Source organism: Bubalus bubalis, chromosome 5 (assembly GCF_019923935.1).
Source record: "Bubalus bubalis isolate 160015118507 breed Murrah chromosome 5, NDDB_SH_1, whole genome shotgun sequence".
Lineage (NCBI taxonomy): Eukaryota > Metazoa > Chordata > Mammalia > Artiodactyla > Bovidae > Bubalus > Bubalus bubalis.
In genome coordinates this window covers 34,640,915-34,663,284 of record NC_059161.1, presented here as the reverse complement: position 1 = coordinate 34,663,284, position 22,370 = coordinate 34,640,915, and the positions used below count along the sequence as shown (strand labels likewise).

The 22,370-nt window shown below is 45.9% G+C and overlaps 1 protein-coding gene and 1 long non-coding RNA gene across 4 annotated transcripts in view; both read right to left on the bottom strand.

The window, feature by feature from the left end:
- The window catches only part of CAMTA1 (calmodulin binding transcription activator 1), a 987,191-nt gene that overhangs the window by 760,300 nt on the left and 204,521 nt on the right, over window positions 1-22,370 (bottom strand). The gene's annotated exons all lie outside the window — the stretch shown is intronic.
- LOC123333690 lies at window positions 1,795-10,188 on the bottom strand. The gene is made up of 2 exons (XR_006551139.1): window positions 8,102-10,188; window positions 1,795-2,498 (listed from the first exon to the last, which is right to left on the bottom strand). It is a non-coding gene; the product is annotated as an uncharacterized LOC123333690 (long non-coding RNA).

Below are 22,370 nucleotides of genomic sequence, written 5' to 3'. Positions count from 1 at the left end.
CATCCTGTATCACCACCAGGGTGAACATTCCAGAGCACAAGTCTGATCATCTCATGCCTCTGCTCAGAAGGCTTCCGTTCCTCAGGTAAAATGCAACTTCTTTAGGCCTCACAGGCAAACCAGGCTCACGTAAAACCTCCCCCAGCTCAACAACCAAAAAACAACCAAACGACCCAACTCAAAAGATGAGCAGAGGACTCGAATAGACTTTTCTCCAAAGCAGACGTGCAAAGGGCCACCCAGCACATGAAAAAATGCTCAACATCTCTAGGACATGCATGGCGGTAGCTGGCAGCACAGGAGGAGGGAAGAGTGCCTCCTTCCAGAAGGAAGAAAAGAAAGAAGGGCAAACGCAAACAGCTGAGACTGCATGGCTCTCTGAACCAGGAGGAGTGAACATGCAGGCCAAGGTGACCACCCTGAACCAGGAAGAGTGAACACGCAGGCTGGTGTGGCTAGAGCAGAGGGCAGGAGGGGACGGAGCAAGAACGGAAGTGAAGGAGGCGAGTGGAGGAGTGAGGCAAACAGGGCCCCAGGCATCAGCGAAGGGTATTCAGAACAAAGCCCCTGACTCTCGGTGAGACAGGAGTCACTGGGGGCTGTAAATGCACAGTGACCCTCATCTTAGCACAACCATTCTGGCTGCCGGGGCAGGACAGTCTGAGGAAAGACAAGGGCAGAAGACAACAGGGAGGCCGCCACAACCATCCAAGCGCCAGATGCTGGCCACGCATGTGTGTCAGAGGCGGGAGACGGAAGATGCCTTGCAAGGCAGAGCCAACAGGCTTGATGGGCTGGGTGTGAAGACAGAGAGAGGATTCAGAAATGTCCCCAAGGCTTTTGGCCCAAGACACCAGAATGATGAAGTTGGCATGAACTGAGACAAGAGAGAAAATCACAGGTTTGGGGAGAAGTCAGAGTTGGGTTTTGGACCGTCGGCAAATGGAGACATCAGAAAAGCACTGGCCTGGTGAGGCTGGAGTCCAGGCCATGGACACTGGGTTGGGGTGATATTCAGAAGTGTAACAGTGGGTGTGAGTGGTAAACATAGGGACTCCAAGGGCAAGCCTGAAGCACTACAAGATTTACAACAGGGAAGATGAGGAGGAGTTGGCCAAGGAAGTAAGGAGAAGAAGCCCCAAGAGGTGACAAGACGTGAGTGGAAACCATGCATGTCCAGGGGGCAGTCAGGCACTGGGAGAAGGGAGCAAGGTGGGGAGAGCCCAGTGCTGTGGGTGCGAAGGAAGTGATGGAGAACAGACCTCAGGGCAATGTGGAGGTCACAGAGGGCCTTGAGAACATGGCTTTGGTGGACAGCTGGGGTGGGAGGCAGAGGGCCCTTGGGAGAACAGGGATCAGCTGGCCGGCCCTCTGGGGCAGGGACTCCCCCCAGTCATCACTAGGAAAGAGGAGAGATGGGTGGTAGCTGGAGGGGAGTGGGGTCAAGACAGGGAACATGTATTTCAATTTCCTTCTTCACAACTTTCTAAACTTTCCAAGCTTCTGTGGATGACTTTTTTAAAATTCTTAATTATAGTAAAATACACTTGACACACACTTTACCCTCTTAATCATTCAAAGTGTCGAGTTCAGTCTTGTTTAATAAATTCACGTGGTTGTGCAACCATTACCCCATCCATCTCCAGAACACTGCATCTCGCAAAACTGAAACTCTGTCCCCATTAAACACCAACCCCCCTCCTCCTGAGGCCCTGGCACTCCCTCTTCTACTTTCAGTCTCTGTGAATTTTGACTGCTCTAGAATCCACGGGGTCACAGAGTTGGACACGATTGAGCGACTGAACTGAACTGAAAGTAATCCATACAAGAGGAATCATAGAGTACTCGTCCTTTCGGGGACTGGTTTATTTCACTGAGCACAGTGTCTACAAGGTTCATTCATGTTGTGGCAGGTGTCAGAACTGCATTCCTTTTTAAGGCTGAATGATATTCCACTGTATGGACCTACCACATTTGATTGATCCCTTCATCCCTTGATGGATCTTTGTGTTGTTCCCACCTTCTGGTTAATGTGAACAATGCTGCTGAGAACACGGCTGTACAGATACCTCTTTGAGACTCTGCTTTCAGCTCTTTCGCGTCTGCACCCAGAAGTGGAATTACAGGATCATATGGTAACTCTATTTTAATTTTTCAAGGAAGAGTCATACTGTTTTCCATAGCAGCTGCCCCACTTTATGTCCCCACCAGCCGTGTGCAAGGGTTCCAATTTTTCCACATCGAGAGGGATATTTTTAAGATGGGAGGAATCATGGAATGTTTGTATGCTGATGGGAGGCTCCAGGAAAGAGAGAAAATAGCTGCTTGGGAGGGTGGCAGAGAACAGCGAGGACCGAGCCAGGGCCTCCCGGTGACGAGGTGAAGGCCACGGGGTGCGCAGGTGCAGGAGCTCAGGTTTGGCAGGAGGAGCCTGAGGAAGTTCTCGCTGATGGTGTCTGATGAGCAAGGTCTTCAGCCAGGAGAGGGCAGGAGATGTGCTGAGGAAGGAGGAGAGGGAGCAGGTGCGTAAGTGTCGCCTTGGAGTGCAGGCGGGGGACCACGGACGCCCCTGGGCAGCGTCTTGGGACTGCCCGGCCAGCCTGGAGAGGAGCAGGAGGGAACTGATTTACACCGGGCTGTGGATTTGCCAAGTAAGAACAATGCGGTGAGAAAGGCACAGAGTCAGAAAGAGTGGGAATGGTGAAGTGAGAAACAAGAGAGGGGTGAAGCTGGAAAAGGCCCCAGACATCAACAGGTCTTAGCCCCAAGGACCTCAGGGAACTGGGAGCAGGGGTAACTGTTGGGAAGGAGGTCTCGGATAACACATATTTTTAGGATGGGTGGAGCTTACATTCCAAGGTTGAATGGACCAAAAAGGAAAGGAATGAAACAATAAAATAACTACATGAGTGTGTGCTCAGTCATGTCCCACTCTTTGCAACCCCCATGAGCTGGAGCCCACCAGGCTCCTGAGTTCATGGGATTCTCCAGGCATGAATATTGGAGTGGATTGCCATTTCCTTCTTTAAGGGATCTTGTTACCCAGGGATTGAACCCGCATCTCCTGTGTCTCCTCCATTGTCAGGTGGGTTCTTTATCACTGAGCCACCTGGGAAGCCCTAAAATAGCTACAGACCATAATAAATGCCCTGAAAGAAACAAACCAGCCTGGAGACAGGGATTGGGGAGGGGCTTATTTAAACAGAGTGATCAGGGGTTGCCACTTGAGGAGACTGGAGCTGAGACCTGAGTGTCATATTGAGGAAGGACCCTGGTATCTGCAGAATGGAAAGCATGCGGAAGGGGCTGGAGACAGTGCGAGAAACAGGAAGAAGTCCAGAGGCTGAGTTTGAGGGCTGCTGGAGCACCTGAAGAGCTTTCACGGCAAAATAACACAATCCACACTGGAATGTCTAACCGCCAATTCAAGCCCAACATTACCAAGAACCCACGAAACCTGTGATGGATTCCTTCTGCAGTGACACGGCAAGATAGAAGTTAGTAGCTAGCGTGCCCACACGTGACAGCAGGCGCCAAACCAGGAGGGTGTGTATGAATGCTACAGGACAGCAGTTGGGGTGTTTGGGGCTAGAACTTTCCCCCCAAATTAAGGACTGGCCAGCAGAAGCCGTCCTCTGTGGGCATCTACACCTGGGCCAAGGTGCAAGCTCTCTTTCTGCAGACTAACCAGGCTGCCCCAAAGAAGCCACCAGAGCTTCCAGTTTCCTCCCATGCAAGCCCCCTCCAGCCCCCACATCTCCTATCCCACCGGGCCCTGGGGAAGCAGGCCTGGCCCAACCCCAGAGCTGCCTGGGCTCCTGAGCGGCTCCAAGGCGACAGGGAAAATGGGAAGATCCCCTCCCCAGTCCTGGCCAAGCCCCGCCTCTCTCCACCAGCAGGACCAGTGCTGAACTGGGGGAGAGAAAAGCAGAAAGAAAAGGGAGCAAGAGGAAAAAGGCAAAGCCAGCCAGGAGAGACGCAGCAGAAATTCCTGGAACTCTTATTTCCGCTAGAATCACCTGTCCCTACCCTGAGAGCTCCGAGGGCCTCTGCCACCTGCACTGCTGTCTGTGGGCTGGGGATGGGATCCAAGTTATGCCGTTGAAGCCCCACACCTCCCTGAGGAATAAGAATTGTCACGCCAGGTTGAAGATGGGGAGGTTGAGACTCAGTAAGGGATGTGACCTTGACCAAGGTTACACAGCCCAAAGTGACCTGCCAGCTTCCTTGCCCCCCCCACCTGTGCATGGCCACCACTGGAGAAAAGGCAGATTCACAGTGAAGGGGAGGTGACCCCGGCTCCCTTGCCCAGGGCCAGGGGATAAGTGGCCCCTGCCAACCCCTGGTGAGGGGTAGACAAGTACCCAGCCTCCCAAGGGCTCCTCTCCCAGGAAAGTTGGCAGGAGGCCTGAAGCATCTGTTTATTTCCCTTGGTCTCGTCTTCAGCACTAAACCATAATGTTTATCTTTAGGTCACTGAAAGCATATAAATTAGGTTAAATATTTCATTCACTAAATAGCTCAGATAGTCATGGATTCTACCCTAAGTGAGCAGGAAGTTAATTCTCTCTACACTTAGTAATATGAAATAATCATCTTAAATGAATATTTTACAGTTTGCATTTATTAGCAATGCAATTCCTTTCAGAGCCACTTGTAAGGGGTCCCAACGCCTTAGGAAATCTAAACAGTCCAGATGAAGCCATCATCTTGTAAAGATTCTACCCATTTGGTGTTGATGCAAGGTTAGAACATGCCCTCCTGGCCAGGCCCAGCTCCTCGCTTTTCCAGGGAACTTCCGGCTGAGGAGAGCGGGTCTCCTGCCGCACACAGAGCCAAGTTCATCCCTGGCCTGTCCGGATCCTCCCTAAGATTCTGTTCATGTCAACAAGAAACCAAAACAAGAAACCAACAAGCCACTGAAGTTTTATTCAGCAGGTGTTCTGTGCAAGGGCCATGTCTGCCTGTCCCCACCACCACCCTCCTGTCACCATCAGGCCCCCTCCCACCTCTGCTGACAGCTCCAGCTCAGAGCTCCCTTCACCTCCCCTCATTTCTGTGCTGTTTCTCTGCATGACTCACCTGGCGCTTATCTTGTTCCCCCATGCTGGGCTCTAGGAGGATCTCACTGGAATAAATCTGAGGCCCCAGAGAGGAATTAAAAGTTCCTTAAGAGGCTAGCTCCCTTTGCACCTTCATCCTCCCCCCAGGGTGCCCCAGATGGCACTGACCACAAGGTTGACCCTCCGTCACTGTGCCAGCGAAAGGCACAGACAGAAGTGGGGCTCCACGTCTTCCCTTTCAAAGCCCTCCTTTCCTCCTCTTAAATGAGAAGCCCCCTGCCCCTATTGTCCACTCTGAGTGTCTGTCTGCACTCAGAACTTTGTGCACTAATTGTGTGGGATGCTGTTTTTCAGGTCTTGCAAATTCTAGTTGCTTTGGGGGTCAACTCAGTTAATAATCACTAAGTGCCTTTTAAGTGCAAAGGCCTGGGGGAAGGAAAACAAGTACAAAGAGCCACAGCCTCCCTCACTGTGGAGTTTACAACCTGGTAAGGCATCAGTGGGCAAGCACAGAGCCACTGCAGGCACGGGTGCCGTAAGGGCAGCACCAGGAATCTGGGAGCCCACCAAGGGGGCTTCAAGGATACAGGGCTGGGCATCCCAGGGCAGAAGGACAGAAGCAGCAGGAGGCCTCAAGTGTCACCAGCCAGAGCCAGAATTGAACTCAGGTTTGGTTGCTAGTTACCAAAAAGTCAGTGTTTAAGAGATAAGGGTTGGTGGAGAAAAGAAAGATGCTTTATTCAGGACACCAGCAATCTGGGGATTACTGTTCCAGAAAGCATCTCCCCAGGTTTCTGGCTTCCCACCTAATGCATCTTTCCTTTTCCACTAACTGTTATCTCTTGATCATTGACTTCTGGGTGACTAGCAACCAAACCTGAGTTTGGTTCTAGCTCTGGCTGGTAATAAATTCTGGTGAGCCAGGCAGGATACTAAGGCTCCTCTTATTTCCTGCCAGGGGCTTCCCACAGCAGGATGATCACTGAGACCCAAGGGTGCCTGTCAGCTGCTCACTGCCACCCAACCCTAGAACAGCAACTTGTGGCACAATCCCAAGCAGTTGCCAAGATTATTTTGTCCGACATGTGAAGAATGGGGCAAGAAGGAGGCAGATTAGACCTAAAAGCAGGAAGATAAACTGAGTCCCAAACATCAGGACCATGAAAGGAGTCCTAAGGAGTTTGAACTAATTCCTCTAGTGGGAATTGGGAATACCCTCGTCTTGAACAAGTGAAGGACCTAGAAGTGATGTCCATCTCTCCAACTGGACTGGAAGCTCCATCAGCACATCCAGTGCATGGCTCTCGCCATGAGCACTCAACACATTGGTCCCTAGCAGGAGTGCCTGTTTTCACACCCCTCATTTCCCAAGTCCTACTCTCTTAGGCTGCAGCTCATTAAGAGATGGTTACAGGAAACACCTAACATTCCAGGTTCCTACGCAATATTGTTCTTTACAGCACTGAACTTTATGACAAACCAAGACAATGTATTAAAAAGTAGAGACCTCATTTTGCTGACAAAGATCCATATAGACAAAGCTATGGTTTTTCCAGTAGTCATGTATGGATGTGAGAGTTCAACCATAAAGAAGGCTGAGCACCAAAGAATTAATGCTTTTGAATTGTGGTGTTAGAGAAGACTCTTGAGAGTCCCCTGGACTGCAAGGAGATCAAACCAGTCAATCCTTAAGAAAATCAACCCTATATTCATTGGAAGGACTGATACTGATGGAAGCTCCAATACTATGGCCACCTAATGCAAAGAGCCAACTCATCGGAAAAGACCCTGATGCTGGGAAAGACTGAGGACAGGAGGAGAAGAGGGCGGCAGAGGATGAGGTAGTTAGATAGCATCACCGACTCAATGGACATGAATTTGAACAAATTCTGGAAGACAGTGAAAGACAGGGAAGCCTGCATGCTGCAGTCCACGGGGTTGCAAAGAGGTGGACACAACTGAGCAACTGAACAACATTAAGAAATCTGCACGTGCTCTAAGCCATGTGAGGCCCAGCACGGCCCTTCTCTTGGTTAACGTCCCTCAAGTAAGAGCTGGTGTGACCACCCATGGAAGAACGTAGTGATGACAGAATTGCCCTCTGCTCAGAGCTGGTCTATATCCATCCAGATAAATAATCATACACCTGTCATCTTTCCCTCCTGCTCCCAGGGCACTCGTAGCTACTCCTCATAGCTCCCAGCTACTCCTGCTCCCTCCTACTCGTAGCTAAATGAAAAGCCAATTACAATAATGTTAGGAATACTGTTTTTTTTCAGTTTTTACTTTCATCTAGCAGCTTTGTTGAAAAGTAAATTTTATTACAAGCCATTGCAAATCCTTCTCTAGGCAAAACGGAATGAAACCAAAGTAAATAAGTACATCCTCCAACCAGGGGGGAAAAAAAAAACTAAAAATTATACATTTCCAATGTTTGATTTCATAAAGAAGTTGGAGGAGAAATCATAGAATGTGGATGTGGAGGGGAAGGAAAGAGAAGTCATGCAGCTCAGATGGAGCCAGACTTCTGCCCTCCACACTGGAGCTGAGCTCGGATGTGTCAGGTGCAGACCGTCCTCCAAGGCGGGTGATCTGAGCTTAGTCACGATCACTGCCCAGGGCCAGATGTGGCCCAGAGAGGACTCACCCAGCTCAGTGTTTTGTAGAAGGTCATCATTTTCACTTTCAGCTGTGTTCCTAAGCTTGCCATAGGGATGAGCAAGCTTCTTCTCAGCTGTATCATTTTTCTTGTAATTACTAAGCTAATTTTCTATGCCTGGGTCTCAGGGTAATTCTGAAAGGACTAACAGGCTTGTTATTTGGGGGGGGGGGGGCGGAATTCATCAAATAAGCAATAAAAGGAATAAAACCTGCCATCTTCCACTTAAAATTTCTAGAAACTAATGCCACACTTCAGTAAAACACAACCACTTTTTTTTTCTTTCTACTTTGTATACATTCTAAATTTTCTGTAACAAGCACATATTAGTCTATAATGAGGGAAAGTAAAGTCGATTCTTAAAAATCTCTTTGCTTACCGATCTTACTATCCAGGGTGTTAAGAACAGAGTTAGGAGAATCTGAAAACATCCCATTGTCCACAGCAAGACTGGATTTAAATCTGGAAAGTTTCCAAGCCCAAATACTGTGGGCGGGTCTAAGAAGCAATTCCCAGTTTTTCTCCAAGTCTAGCTAAGCCCTGAACACACGCTGACATGCCATCTTCCCTTCTCCATCCTCCAAATGCTTCAGCCAGCCTCAGTCACGATTCCTCTAACTTTCCTTGGCCTCCCAAGAAAGCCTTCTCCTCTGTGAATGCTTTTTCCTCCTCCATCACCCTCCCCGCCCTGTCTGGTCTACTCCATCCCCTACTGAGCCAGTTCTCACAGCTGCCACTCCACCAAGGATGCACCCTCGTCCTGACCGGGTGTCCAGTTGCATGGATTCTGTGAATGGCAGTGTATGTTGAGTGCTCAGTGCACTTGTTGGAATAGCTTACAACACTCTGAGTACACAGGGCTCAAACTAGCCTGGATGGAAACATCTCCTCATGCTGTCAGTCTTAGACTGCTCTGCCTGCCATAACAAAATATCCTAGACTGAGTGGCTTAAACAACATAAATTAACTTTATCACAGTTCTGAAGCCTGAGAAGTTCAAGATCGGAGTGTGGCAGGGTTCGGTGTCTGGTGAAGCCCCCTTCCTGACCTGCCACCTTCTCACCGAGTCCTCAAGTGGTAGAGAGAGTGTACTCTGGTCTTTTCCTCTTTTTACACTTCCCTTATGGTCCAATGGCTAAGATTCTGTGCTCCCAATACATGGGACTCAGGTACGAACCCTGATCAGGGACCTAGATCCCACACGACACAACTAAAAGATCCTGCTCATCGCAGCTAAGACCCAGAGCACCCAAATAAATAAATACAAATATTTTCTTAAATTAAAAGATAAAGGCACTAATCCCATCTTGAAGACCCCACCCTCAGGACCTCATCTAACCCTAATTAGTCACTCAGTCATGTCCAACTCTTTGCAATCCCATGGACTACAACCTTCGAGGCTCCTCTGTCCATGGGATTTCACAGGCAAGAATACTGGAGTGGGTTGTCATTCCCTTCTCCAGAGGATCTTCTCAACCCAGGGATCAAACCCAGATTTGAAAGCAGATTCTTTACCGTCTGTGCCTGGGATTGAACCAAACAACCAATTACTGCCTCCCGAAAGCCTGATCTCCAAATACACTGCAAGTCAGGGGTTCAACATATGAATCTGGGGGACACAACTCAATCCAAAGAAGTTTCATCCTTCTGTCTCAAGGTCCGTGCCTGCAGGAAGCTGCCCTGACCCTGATAGACTGGGCTGGCCCTCTCCCTAACTAACCTGAACTCCCTGTAAGACACTTTCTCTCACCTTCTGTACATTGATCAGGCTTCCCCCTCACACCCTACACAGTAGGTAAGAGCTATGAAAGCAAAGATCAGACCCCTCTCGCCTACCTTGTACCCTAGCTCCTGAACACATACTGTGGTCAGAAAGTATCTGCTGAAAGGAAGAAAGGAGAAGAGAAAGGAAGAGAGAGGGAGGGAGAGCTTAATGAATTAATTCATTGATGGGTTGACTGGTCATTTTTCCCAGATAACTGAGCCTGGACTCCTGGAGGCTCCAAAGAGGCCCCACTCTCTTCATGCCACCAGGAGCCTCAAATGGGCACTGAGCTCCGTCAGGCTCCTGTGTGGGAAACTGATCCGAGGGTAACCTGACAACACAGAAGCCTGGCTCCAAGGCTGGCATCTGAGAATTTCTCGGGTGAGAGAAAGCAGATGAGGCAAAATGACTACAATTGATCCTTCGAGGTGAAGAGTGGACAGGTACTCATTACATCCCTTTTGCAACTTCTGTGTAGGTTTAAAATGTTTTAAGCTCAGAAAACTGAGAAAACAGACAAAACTAAATTATAGGGTTAGAAATCTGAGTAGTAGTTGCCTTTAAGGAGGGGGTGACGAGAGGAGTGGGCTTCTGAGGTGCTGCCACATATATTCTTGAAATAGATGCTTTTCACACTCTCACTGACCTGCACAGTTTTGTCTGGCACCCTTTTTTGTGTACATGCTTAATGTCACAATAAAAAGACTTACTTTAAAAAAAAAAAGCAAACAGAATACACATGTTTCTGAAAGGTCCATGGGATCATAAGGACATTCTAGCATGTGGACAGGACCACGTGAGCTCTGCCCAGATGATGGGCAAGGCCCCATGGTGGATTCCAGAAGCCAGTCCAGGGAAGCTGCCTCCTCTTCTAGACACAGTTTTGGGTTCCCACCCAAGTTCTCATAGTCAAAGCTATGGTTTTTCCAGTAGTCAAGTACAGATGTGAGAGTTGGACCATAAAGAAAGCTGAGCACCAAAGAATTGATGAACTGTGGTGTTGGAGAAGACTCTTGAGAGTCCCTTGGACTGCAAGGAGATCAAACCAGTCAATCCTAAAGGAAATCAGTCCTGCATATTCATTAGAAGGACTGATGCTGAAGCTGAAGCTCCAATACTTCGACCACCTGATGTGAAGAGCCGACTCATTAGAAAAGACCCTGATGCTGGAAAAGATTGAGGGCAGAAGGAAAAGGGGGTGACAGAGATTGGATGGCATCACTGACTCAATTGACGTGAGTTTGAGCAAATTCCAGGAGATGGTGAAGGACAGGAAAGCCTGGCGTGCTGCAGTCCATGAGGTCACAAAAAGTCAGACACAGTTGAGCGACTAAAAAACAACACCAAGTTCTCCAGCTGAGGTGCCAGTTGCCTCATTTGAAAAATCCAAGTGAAATTGATGCCAAACCCCTATTTTTGAAAAAAAAAAAACAAAACAAAACACAGAATTGGCCTCTCTGTTCCTCAGCAATTATTCTCTCTTCAAATAGACAATTTTTCACCATTAACAGGATGACAGGACTTTAGTGGGTAAGGTGATCCATCTAGAAAATAATGTAGTGTCCACCATAATTCCCATTTCCTAAGCATGTTGGGCTATTTTTATTTCAAGAAAAGTGAGGGAAATTATTTTCTGTAACTGGACACATTCCTGTGCTCAGATCATCTCAAAACAGCTTACACTTTAAAGTGGAAGTGCACCTTCAAGAAGCATAGCACAGCCTGGACCCTTTGGGGAGTGCGTTTTCAAAATAAAGATAATAATGATGAATAATCTCTTGTTTGACAGGCAACGACAGGCTTCGACTCACCTCACACAATTGCTATTGCCTCCCAGTGCATAAACCAGATACTTGAGGAAAATTGGAGATTTCCCACTATTCTCCTTCTCAGCCTGGGATAACATGGGTTTGTTCTTGCTGGTATATGAAAATCATTACTCTTTCTAATGGAAACAATAACTTCCACACAAAGCACCTGTGTGGCCTCCCCTGACCACCAACCTACCTGCATGAGTGATTACTTAAAACCAAAGGAGCTTAAGAGCTCCCCCTTTATTTGCTTTTGTTGCCTCAAACCACAGTAATAAAGTCCCGAAGCTCCTTCACAGGAGTCATGCACCAATGAGACCTGGAACTCCATCAACATCTCCTCCAAGTCCGACTCCGGCTGCTCTCACGTAGACCACCCACTTAACCTGTTGTCTGGGCCCCAGGCGTTCATCTCAGTCTTGCTCCCCACCCCCCATCCCTGCCCCCTCACCAAACATGCTTCTGGACCACATTCCTCAGTGCTGCAGAGCAAAATCAAAGCATACCAACTTGTTTCAGTACTGACCTTTACCTGGTGGCTCAGTAGTAAAGAATCTGCCTGATGATGAGGGAGACACGGGTTTGATCCCTAATCGGGAAAGATCCCATATGCTGCCGGGCAACTAAGCCCGTGTGCAGCAACAGCTGAAGCCCGCGTGCCCTACAGCCCGTGCTCCACAACAAGAGCAGCCAGGGCAAGAAGCAGCCCATGCACTGCAATAAACAATAGCCCCTGCTCACCCCAGCTACAGAAAAGTCCGCACAGCAACGAAGATCCAGCACCGCCAAAAACGAACTAAATAAATGCACATTTTAAAAAAATCAGTTACCTTTGCAAAACACAATTAGGACAGAAAACCTGTGTGATTCTGAAGCCAGGTTCAGGCAACACAATGGTGATGGTTGGTACCATTGATATCACTCTAAATATTTCTGCCCTCTCTCCTTTAATTGGGCTTCCCTTGTGACTCAGCTGGTAAAGAACCCGCCTGCAATGCAGGAGACCTGGGTTCGACCCCTGGGGTGGAAAGATCCCCTGGAGAAGGGAAAGGCTACCCGATCCAATATTCTGACCTGGAGAATTCCATGGACTGTATAGTTCATGGAGTCACAAAGAGTCGGACATGACTGAGTGACTTTCACTTCACTTCTCCTTTAGTTAGTCCCATGGTTCTCAACAGGGGCAATTCCACCCTCACCCCCCCACCGAAAAGATATTTGACAATGTCATGAGACATTTTGGACTGTCCCAGCTGGAGGTGAACACGCCTGGTACCTAGTAATAGGCAGAGGCCAGGATGCTGCTAGACATCCTACAAGGCACAGGACAACCCCCCAACTCAGCAAAGAGTTATCCAGCCCAAAATGTCAGCAGTGCCAAGACTGAGACCCTGAGTTAGATGAGCAGCAATTCACCATGGCCTTTACCATGTGCCTTCAGAGAGTTGTTGAGACTTGCTTGTTTTGTCCTCTGTGATGAAATGCTGGGGATTACAAGTCTGGGGAGGAGCACTTATAGAGAAGCTGATCTGCATCATCAAAGTGAGTCATGACCAACCATCTCATCCCCTTATTGATAGGACTCGAATTCTGCACATCTCAATGACTCTAAATTTCAGCCAGGCAGCCAGCAAAGTCCCTTGTGTTATACTTGGAAATTAGATGGTGGTACTGGTGAGGAGATTCACCCTTGGTTGAATGACCAAACTTGCAAAGCAGAGAATAATAGATCCCAGTCACCCGGAGGAAGGCCTCTAAGGACACATCACAGGCTTTGCCCTTCACCCCATCACATGAGACATCTCTATCAACAGCCTGAATAGGTACACAGTATTCTTCTGAGATCCCATGAATAGCATCATTGAGAAGGATGCTGATATTCTGGTAGGCTGAGACAGAATTCAAGCAGACCTCAAGGGATTTATGACAGAATAAACCAGCTCCATGGCAGTAATAGGTAGGCCTTGGATGTCTTTATGGCTTTCAAAGCATTTTTCACTGGGCTATTTCATTTGATCATCATCGTCAGCCCATAATATACGTGGGTCTCCTGACCCCCAGCCCAGCATCCATTCTATATTCCGCCTTGCTTAAGGGTCAAGAGTCTGTACCTCTCCTGGCTGGAATCCAGGACTGGGGAGAGAGTCCTTTGGAAAAGAGTTTTGGTTTGAGCACCAGCTTGAAAGGCGTTCATCTGGCTGGGTTAATTCGAGGATAATGTCAAGAAAAAGAAGGTAGCAATGCCTTTGCTCTGCTCTGATCAGCAGCCACGTGTGTGGTTTGGTCTTGTTTTGGCCAGCACATTTCAAAGCAGAACTGAAAACAAGAGCTTACCCAGAGGAGGATGATCACGATGGAGGAAAAGAACAACAGCAAGTCCTATGAAGGAGATGGAAGCAGCAGGAGACATCTGCTCATTAGAGACACTCAAGGACGCCCATGATGCTGTCTTCAAAGACAAAGGTGCTGTCCTGGACAAGATAGATTCAAGGTATTCCCTGTGGTTCCAGAGGACAGACGCAAGGCTGGTGTATATTCAGGGGGGAATTATTTAAGCTCAGCAGACAGAACTTCCTGACCATTTATTATACCATCAGAAATGGCAGGCAGGGGACTTCCCTGGTGATCCAATGGCTAAGACCCTGTGCTGTCTGTCAATGCAGAGGGCTCAGGTTTGTTCCCTGGTCAAGAAACTAGATCCCACATGCCACAACTAAGAACCAAGCACAGCCAAATAAATTAATAATAAATAAAAGAATAAATAATTTTTTTTTAATGGCAGGCAGGTCACTATCCCAGGTGGTAAGCCCCCAGCCTTGAAAGTGTGCAAGCTCAGGGTGGAGCTAAGAGAAGGGCTTCAGAGGTAAGGTTCTAAACCATGTCACTGGTTTATTCATCAAATACATATTGAGAGTGTGGTCCTAGGAGCTGGAGGGGAGAGCAGTGAACGCAAGACAAAATCTGCTCTCCTGAAGCTTAGAGGTCAATGGTGATGAGGTGGTGGGAAGTGCTATGAAGACTTGGGGTTTTGGTGATAATCAAGAACTTCCCACCAGATTATCACTATTCAGGTCCTTATATTATCAATATTATCAACATTCAGGTCCTTAAGAAATTAGGAATGTAACAACAAATAACTATAAATATTTAAGAGTGCAGCTACAAGAAAGTGTGAGGGTTTTCCCAGTAGCATGGGATCTGGGTTCCTCAAATGAGTCATCAGTGAGTCAAATATAAGATCAGCTGAGACCAACAAGGCCCATCACCTCCAAGGTCCCTTCCTGCCCAAAGACACTGGAATTCTAAAAGCACATCTGTGGCTTCCCACAAAGTCTCTTTTTGAAACAAGCCGAACCACGTGACAACACTGAGCTGAGACTGGGACTCCCTGGTGGCCCATCTGGCAAAAGGAGAAGCGGGTGTAGGAGGAGGTTAACAAGTAATACGGGAAAGTGGAGAAACTGAGTCTGAAAGTAACTGAGTCAAAAGCACCGAGGTCAGAGCCCAGAGAAGCCAGAGAACCCGAACCTCGGGGCTCCAGGGGAACAGATGCCAAGGGAAGGCACCTGCTGATGGGACAGTGGCCCCCGAGCCCTGGCCTGCTCCAAGGGGTGTAGGGAGGCTTCGAGCTGTCCCTCATCTGCTCTTGGATACAAAATTAAAAAAAGAATGTTATATAGATGAAAGCGAAAGTCGCTCAGTCATGTCCAACTCCTTGCGACCCCTTGGACTATAAAGTCCATGGGATTCTTCAGGCCAGAATACTGGAGTGGGTAGCCTTTCCCTTCTCCAGGGGATCTTCCTAACCCAGGGATTGAACCCAGGTCTCCCACATTGCAGGGGGATTCTTAACCAGCTGAGCCACAAAAAATGCTATGAGAAATGACAATTACAGGTCCACTTTATCTATCCACGCAAATTAAGACATTATCTAATCAAATAAAAGGGTATATTAAAAAAAATTTTTAAAGGGTCAAGTTGGCCAGGGGGGCGGGCAGGGGGCACCTGACATCAGGGAGTGAGCAAGCCCAAGTTTAACACCCAAGTCTCCACAGTGAGGGACACCCCTGAACCCACTTGTTTTCCAAAACTCACCAGGAAAAGCCCCAGTGGGGGTCTGACACAACCTCTCCCCAGTCCGTACTGCCATCCAAGGGGGCTGGGGCTCCCAGGGGAAGCACAAGACCTCCAGGGAGAGTAGCCCTCCCAAGAGAAAGATGAGAGATACCGCCGTCCATGAAGCAGGATTAATAGACAAAACACAACAAGAATTCAAGCTAAGAAAGACATATCCTCAAAGAGACAAGGGGGGATGTCAGGAATAGAAAGTCAGAACAGGCGGTCGTAAAGAACCAGCTGGTAACACTGGGTGTGAAACACATAAAAAAGCTTGTTTCATGGGGACAGCGTTTCAGTTTAGGAAGATGAAAAGGGTCTGGAGGTGGATGGTGGTGATGGTTGGACAACAACGTGAACGTAGTCAGTGCCAACGAACTGTCCACATAAAGTGGTGAGTTTAAAATAAATAAATAAAATAAACAAAAATAAAATAAAATGGTGAGTTTTATATTACACACCACATATTTTTCCACAATAAGAATAGATATAAATTAACAAATAAATTAATATGTAAATAATGCCATGAATATAAAGACCCTAGCACTCTTTCTGCCACAATGAAGCCATCTGATAAAAGGTAGCTCTAGAAAAATTAATAATAATAATAATAGGTGAAATGAATAAAGAATACAGCATTGGGTTGGCCAAAAAGTCATTCAGGTTTTTCTGTAAGACGTTACAAACAACCCGAACAACCTTTCTGGCCAACCCAATACCAACACTGATTCACTTTTTGGGGCTTCCCTGGGAGCTCAGTGGTAAAGAAGCCACCTGCAATGCAGGAATCACAGGAGACTTGGTTTGACCCCTGGGTAGAGAAGATACCCTGGAGGAGGAAATAGCAATCCATTCCAGTATTCTTGCCTGGGAAATCCCATGGACAGATGTTACAAACAACCTCTTTGGCCAACCCAATACAATCACTGATTCGTTTAGCAAATATTTATTGAGTATCCACTACGTGCCAGATTCCAGACAATATTACAGAATGAAACAGACAAGAAGTGCTGCCTTCCTGGCCCTCACATTCTGTCAGGAGAGACAGAAAATAAATAATGTTAAGAAATAAAATGCAGCAAATACTAGATGGTGATAGACGTGATGGAGAAGGTTAAGAAGGAGGGGAGTGGATTCCCAGTGGAGCAGTGAGGAATGGTTCCCCTGGGGAGGAGGGGTCTTAGGACTCCAGGCCCCTTGTGGTGGCTGACGACGAGGGGCAAGGAGTGGGTGAGGGAACAAGTGACATATGGGAATGTGGGGACACAGCCAGGAGCATGCAGAGCTCCAGGCATCCCTCAGACTCACGTGAGGGAATGAAGGCTCCCGGAGGTGCAGATTCATATTTTATTCCTAAAATCAAGCACTCCATAACAACCAAAGAATGATTTAGTGAGCTAGAAGGTGACATCAGGGAACTTTCCCAGAAAGCATCAGGAAAGGATAAAGAGATGGGAAGTACTTTTTTAAGTAAATAAATAAAAGGAAATTTGACAAACAAAAGTTGACCTGTCAACATCCATATCCTGGGAGCCTCAGGCGGTCAGAGACGTCAATGGTGGGGGAAACAAATGAAGAACTAATAACTAAGAATTTCCCAGAATTAAAGAGAGATGTAAAAACCTCACACTGGAAGGATGCACAGAGTGCCAGAGGACGGGAAGAGAGATGGACAGACACTAGATGCTTCTGAAAGGAGAAATAACTCAAGAAGATATACTAACAGTGAAAAGATACGAGCCCTAAGAATTTGGCCTAAGAAAAGAAAAAATTAGAGTAATAACTGACAGAACTGTGAAAAGAAATGAATAAATCAAGAGATTTGGTTGGAGACTTTTACACACTCCTCTTGGAAACCAATGGCTTAAGCACACAAAAAGCAAAAAAAACAAAGATAAAGAGGTTTATTAAGGTTAAACTAATAAACACATGGAGAATTCACCCAACAGAGAACACACATCCTTTTTGAGTGCACATAGATCGTTCACAAAAATTAAACATGCACCAGGCCATAAAGAAAGACTCAGTAAACGCCAGAGAGTCAACATCCTACAAACCATACTGAGACCATGACATAATAAATTTTTTAAATATTAACAAAAGGATCGCTTGAACATCCAATATATCTGGGAACTTAAAAAACATTCTATTGATCCTTGTTAAAGAAAAAATCATAAGGGAGATTTTTCAATGTTCAGAGGACATAGTAAAATCACTATCTGTCAAAATTTATGGGACACAAAAAATTCCTCTTCCAATAATGGAGGAGTAGCTAGTATTGGACCAACCCTCCAAATTTAAAATATATATCTTTTCATCTGAAGACACCTAGGAGAGACCAAAAGCAGGCAGAAACTGGAGAGATTCAGAGACTTAGAAGGTCAAAGTACTGGGTGAGTTTCTGAGTTGGTTTTGTGTTTGTTTTTTTTTTTTTATAGTTTTTTTTCACCCAAGGCAGAACCCAGTCAGAATCAGGGAGCAATTAATACTCAGATAGAAATCTGTAGTTTGCTGGTTGTAGAATCAGAGGACAGAGTGTGGGTGACCACACCATCTACAAAATGAAGGCGGAAAGCCCCAAAAGAAGAAAGCCAAGAGCTAGAGTCTCAATTCTGTGTGTAAACTTGGCCCAAATCTCCAGTTAATCCCGGAATTACATATGCTTGGAGCAGGCTCTGAGCAACCCAGCTGAGGCTGCAGACTTGGACAGAGATTTCTGCTGCTACCCAGTTCGGATGGAACAGTTTAGGGTTTGAATTTGGCAAAACTGAGTGTCTGCTAAAACAAAAACTCACTATTATTCAGAATAACAAAACAGAATCTCACGTCCTTGCACATTATCATTCACAAGATCCAGACCACAGTCTCAAATTACCAAATATACAAGCAGGAAACTGACTCCCACTAAAGGGAAAAGTAAAGACTGACCCTGAGATGCCACAAATGTCTGTATGAAGCTAGTCTTTTTTTTTTTTTAAGATTTTGTGTGTGTGTGTGTGTGTGTGGACCATTCTTTAAAGTCTTTATTGAATTTGCTACAATATTGCTTTCATTTTATTTTACTTTTTTGGGGGCCAAGAGGCATGTGGTATCTTAGCTCTCCAACCAGGGATCAAACCTGCATCCCCTGCATTTGAAGGTGAAGTGTCAATCACTGGGCCACCGGTTAAATCCCTAAACTAGACTTTTTATTCTGGTGTCACGAAACCTTGGGGCCTTGCTGACACTGGAAGAGACTGTTCCTTAGGGTTGGCTAATTCCCAGAGACAGCAAACAACTTGCCCAGGAGTGTACCTTTCATATACAAACCAACCAATCTGAAGCCCACACCCCACTCATCTTTTACTGGGCTCTTGGCCCTCCCAGGGCTCTCACATACAGACCTCAGGGCCAGTACCAGATGAGGAGGGACAGTCCTTATACCCCAGAGCCCAAGGAATTATTCAAACTAGCCAATCCTATCCCTTCTTACCCTGTTTGGTTTTGCCCTTCCCTCAAGAACCATAATAAAGATTCTTGTCCACATTTTTTTTCCTTGCTCCCTCTGCCTCTGGACCAGCCCTGATGCTTATGCATGTGGCCCAATGTGACACGCTGTACCTCTTCCTATTGGGAAACTATGAAAAACAAGTTATATTTTCAGTGACTTCCCTGGCAATCTAATGTTTATGACTCCACACCCCCCAGTGCAGGGGGAGCAGGTTCAATCCCTAAGTGTAAAAAAAAAATTTATATTTTCAATCACAATCATCTCCTGATGGGTTAGTCTCACCATATCTGAATAATAATAAGACCTACATTTTAGAACAATGTTGAAATTAGAAGACAAAGATTTTAAAGGAACTATAACTATACTCAAGTGAGTAAAGGAAAATATGTTTGTAATAACTGTACAGATAGGTCACCTCATTAGAGAAGAAACAACAAAAAGGAACTAAATGAAAATTCTACAACTAAAAAATAAAATGCCTGAAATGTATTCACTGGGTTGACGATAACAGAGGAAGAGTTAGTGAACTTGAAGAGTGGACAATTTCTGTTGATTTATCTCAGTGAATTTCAACTGGAGGTGATTTTTGTCCCCCACAAGATATTTGGGAAAATATCTGGGAAAAGACCCTAATGCTGGGAAAGATTGAAAGCAAGAGGAGAAGAGGGTGGCAGAGGATGAAATGGTTAAATAGCATCACTAACTTAATGTCCATGAATCTGAGCAAATTCTGGGAGACAGTGAAGGACAGGGAAGTCTGATGCGTTACAGTCCATGGGCTCACAAAGATTCAGACACAACTGGTGAATGAATAACAACAAGAGATATTTGGGAATGTTTGGAGACATTTTGGTTGTCACAACTGGAAGGCTAGGCTATTGGCATCTAGTGGTAGAGGTCAGGGATGCTGCTAAACATCTGACAACACACAGGAAGCCCTTCCCACACCGGACAACTAATGATCCAGCCCAAAATGTCAATCGTGCTGGGATAGAGAAATCCTGACCTATTGGGAAAACAAAAATGTTTTTTAAAAGTGAACAAGTTTTGGTTATTTGTGGAAAAAAAAAATTCAAGGTCAAATATACATATCTTTGGAGTCCCAGAAGGGAAGAATGAGAATAGGTCAGAAAAAAATCAGAGAAGGCGATGGCACCCCACTCCAGTACTCTTGCCTGGAAAATCCCATGGACGGAGGAGCCTGGTAGGCTGCAGTCCATGGGGTCGCTAAGAGTCGGACACGACTGAGTGACTTCACTTTCACTTTTCACTTTCATGCATTGGAGAAGGAAATGGCAACCCACTCCAGTGTTCTTGCCTGGAGAATCCCAGGGACGGGGAAGCCTGGTGGGCTGCCGTCTATGGGGTCGCACAGAGTCGGACACGACTGAAGCCACTTAGCAGCAGCAGCAGCAGAAAAAAATATTTGAGGAAATAATGGACTGAATGTTCCCAAATGTGTTGAAAGACATAGATTTTCAGATTCAAAAAGTTCAGTAAACCCCACACAAAATAAACAAAGTAAAAAACACCTCAGGATACCAAGGTCAAAGTGAATAACATTCAAAGATAAACAGAAAATCCTGAAGGCACCCAGACATAACACATTACATAAAAGAAATAAATCAATAAATGCTGAATAACTTTTTATTAAGAAAAAGAGGACAGAAGAGAAGAGAACATCACCTTTCATGGGCTGAAAGGAAAAAACATCAGCCAAGAATTCTGTACACAATGAAAACATCTCCCAATAATGAACACAAATAAAGACATATTCATTGACCCACCTCCCAGAATATTGGAAATAAAAGCAAAAATAAACAAATGGGACCTAATTAAATTTAAAAGCTTTTGCACAACAAAGGAAACTATAAGCAAGGTGAAAAGACAGCCTTCTGAATGGGAGAAAATAATATCAAATGAAGCAACTGACAAACAACTAATCTCAAAAATATACAAGCAACTCCTACAGCTCAATTCCAGAAAAATAAATGACCCAATCAAAAAATGGGCCAAAGAACTAAATAGACATTTCTCCAAAGAAGACATACAGATGGCTAACAAACACATGAAAAGATGCTCAACATCACTCATTATCAGAGAAATGCAAATCAAAACCACTGTGAGGTACCATCTCACGCCAGTCAGAATGGCTGCAATCCAAAAGTCTGCAAGCAATAAATGCTGGAGAGGGTGTGGAGAAAAGGGAACCCTCTTACACTGTTGGTGGGAATGCAAACTAGTACAGCCACTGTGGAGAACAGTGTGGAGATTCCTTAAAAAACTGAAAATAGAACTGCCTTATGATCCAGCAATCCCACTGCTGGGCATACACACTGAGGAAACCAGAAGGGAAAGAGACATGTGTACCCCAATGTTCATCGCAGCACTGTTTATAATATCCAGGACATGGAAGCAACCTAGATGTCCATCAGCAGATGAATGGATAAGAAAGCTGTGGTACATATACACAATGGAATATTACTCAGCCATTAAAAGAAATACATTTGAATCAGTTCTAATGAGGTGGATGAAACTGGAGCCTATTATACAGAGTGAAGTAAGCCAGAAAGAAAAACACCAATACAGTATACTAACGCATATATATGGAATTTAGAAAGATGGTAACAATAACCCTGTATGCGAGACAGCAAAAGAGACATAGATGTATAGAACAGTCTTTTGGACTCTGTGGGAGAAGGAGAGGGTGGGATGATTTGGGAGAATGGCATTGAAACATGTATAATATCATATATGAAACAAGTCTCCAGTCCAGGTTCGATGCACGATACTCAATGCTTGGGGCTGGTGCACTGGGACGACCCAGAGGGATGTTACGGGGAGGGAGGAGGGAGGAGGGTTCAGGATGGGGAACACGTGTATACCTGTGGCGGATTCATGTTGATATATGGCAAAACCAATACAATATTGTAAAGTCAAAAAATAAAATAAATTTAAAAAAATCCAACAACAACAAAAAAATTACCACCATAAAATTTTTCCTATGAAAAAATTTATATGAAATCTTCAGGATGAAGAGAAGTGATTTCAGGAAGGAACAAAGAGCCTCATGCTGCTGCTGCGGCTGCTAAGGCGCCTCAGTCGTGTCCGACTCTGTGTGACCCCATAGACAGCAGCCCACCAGGCTCCCCCGTCCCTGGGATTCTCCAGGCAAGAACACTGGAGTGGATTGCCATTTCCTTCTCCAATGCATGAAAGTGAAAAATGAAAGTGAAGTCGCTCAGTCGTGTCCGACTCTTAGCTACCCCATGGACTGCAGCCTACCAGGCTCCTCTGTCCATGCGATTTTCTAGGCAAAAGTACTGGAGTGGGGTGCCATTGCCTTCTCCAAGAGCCTCATAAATGTGAGCAATTATAAAGATATTGTTTCCTGCTTCTTATTTTCCTAAAATATATATGACTATTTATATAAGAAAGAAAAGAAAAACACTGTATCAGTTTTATA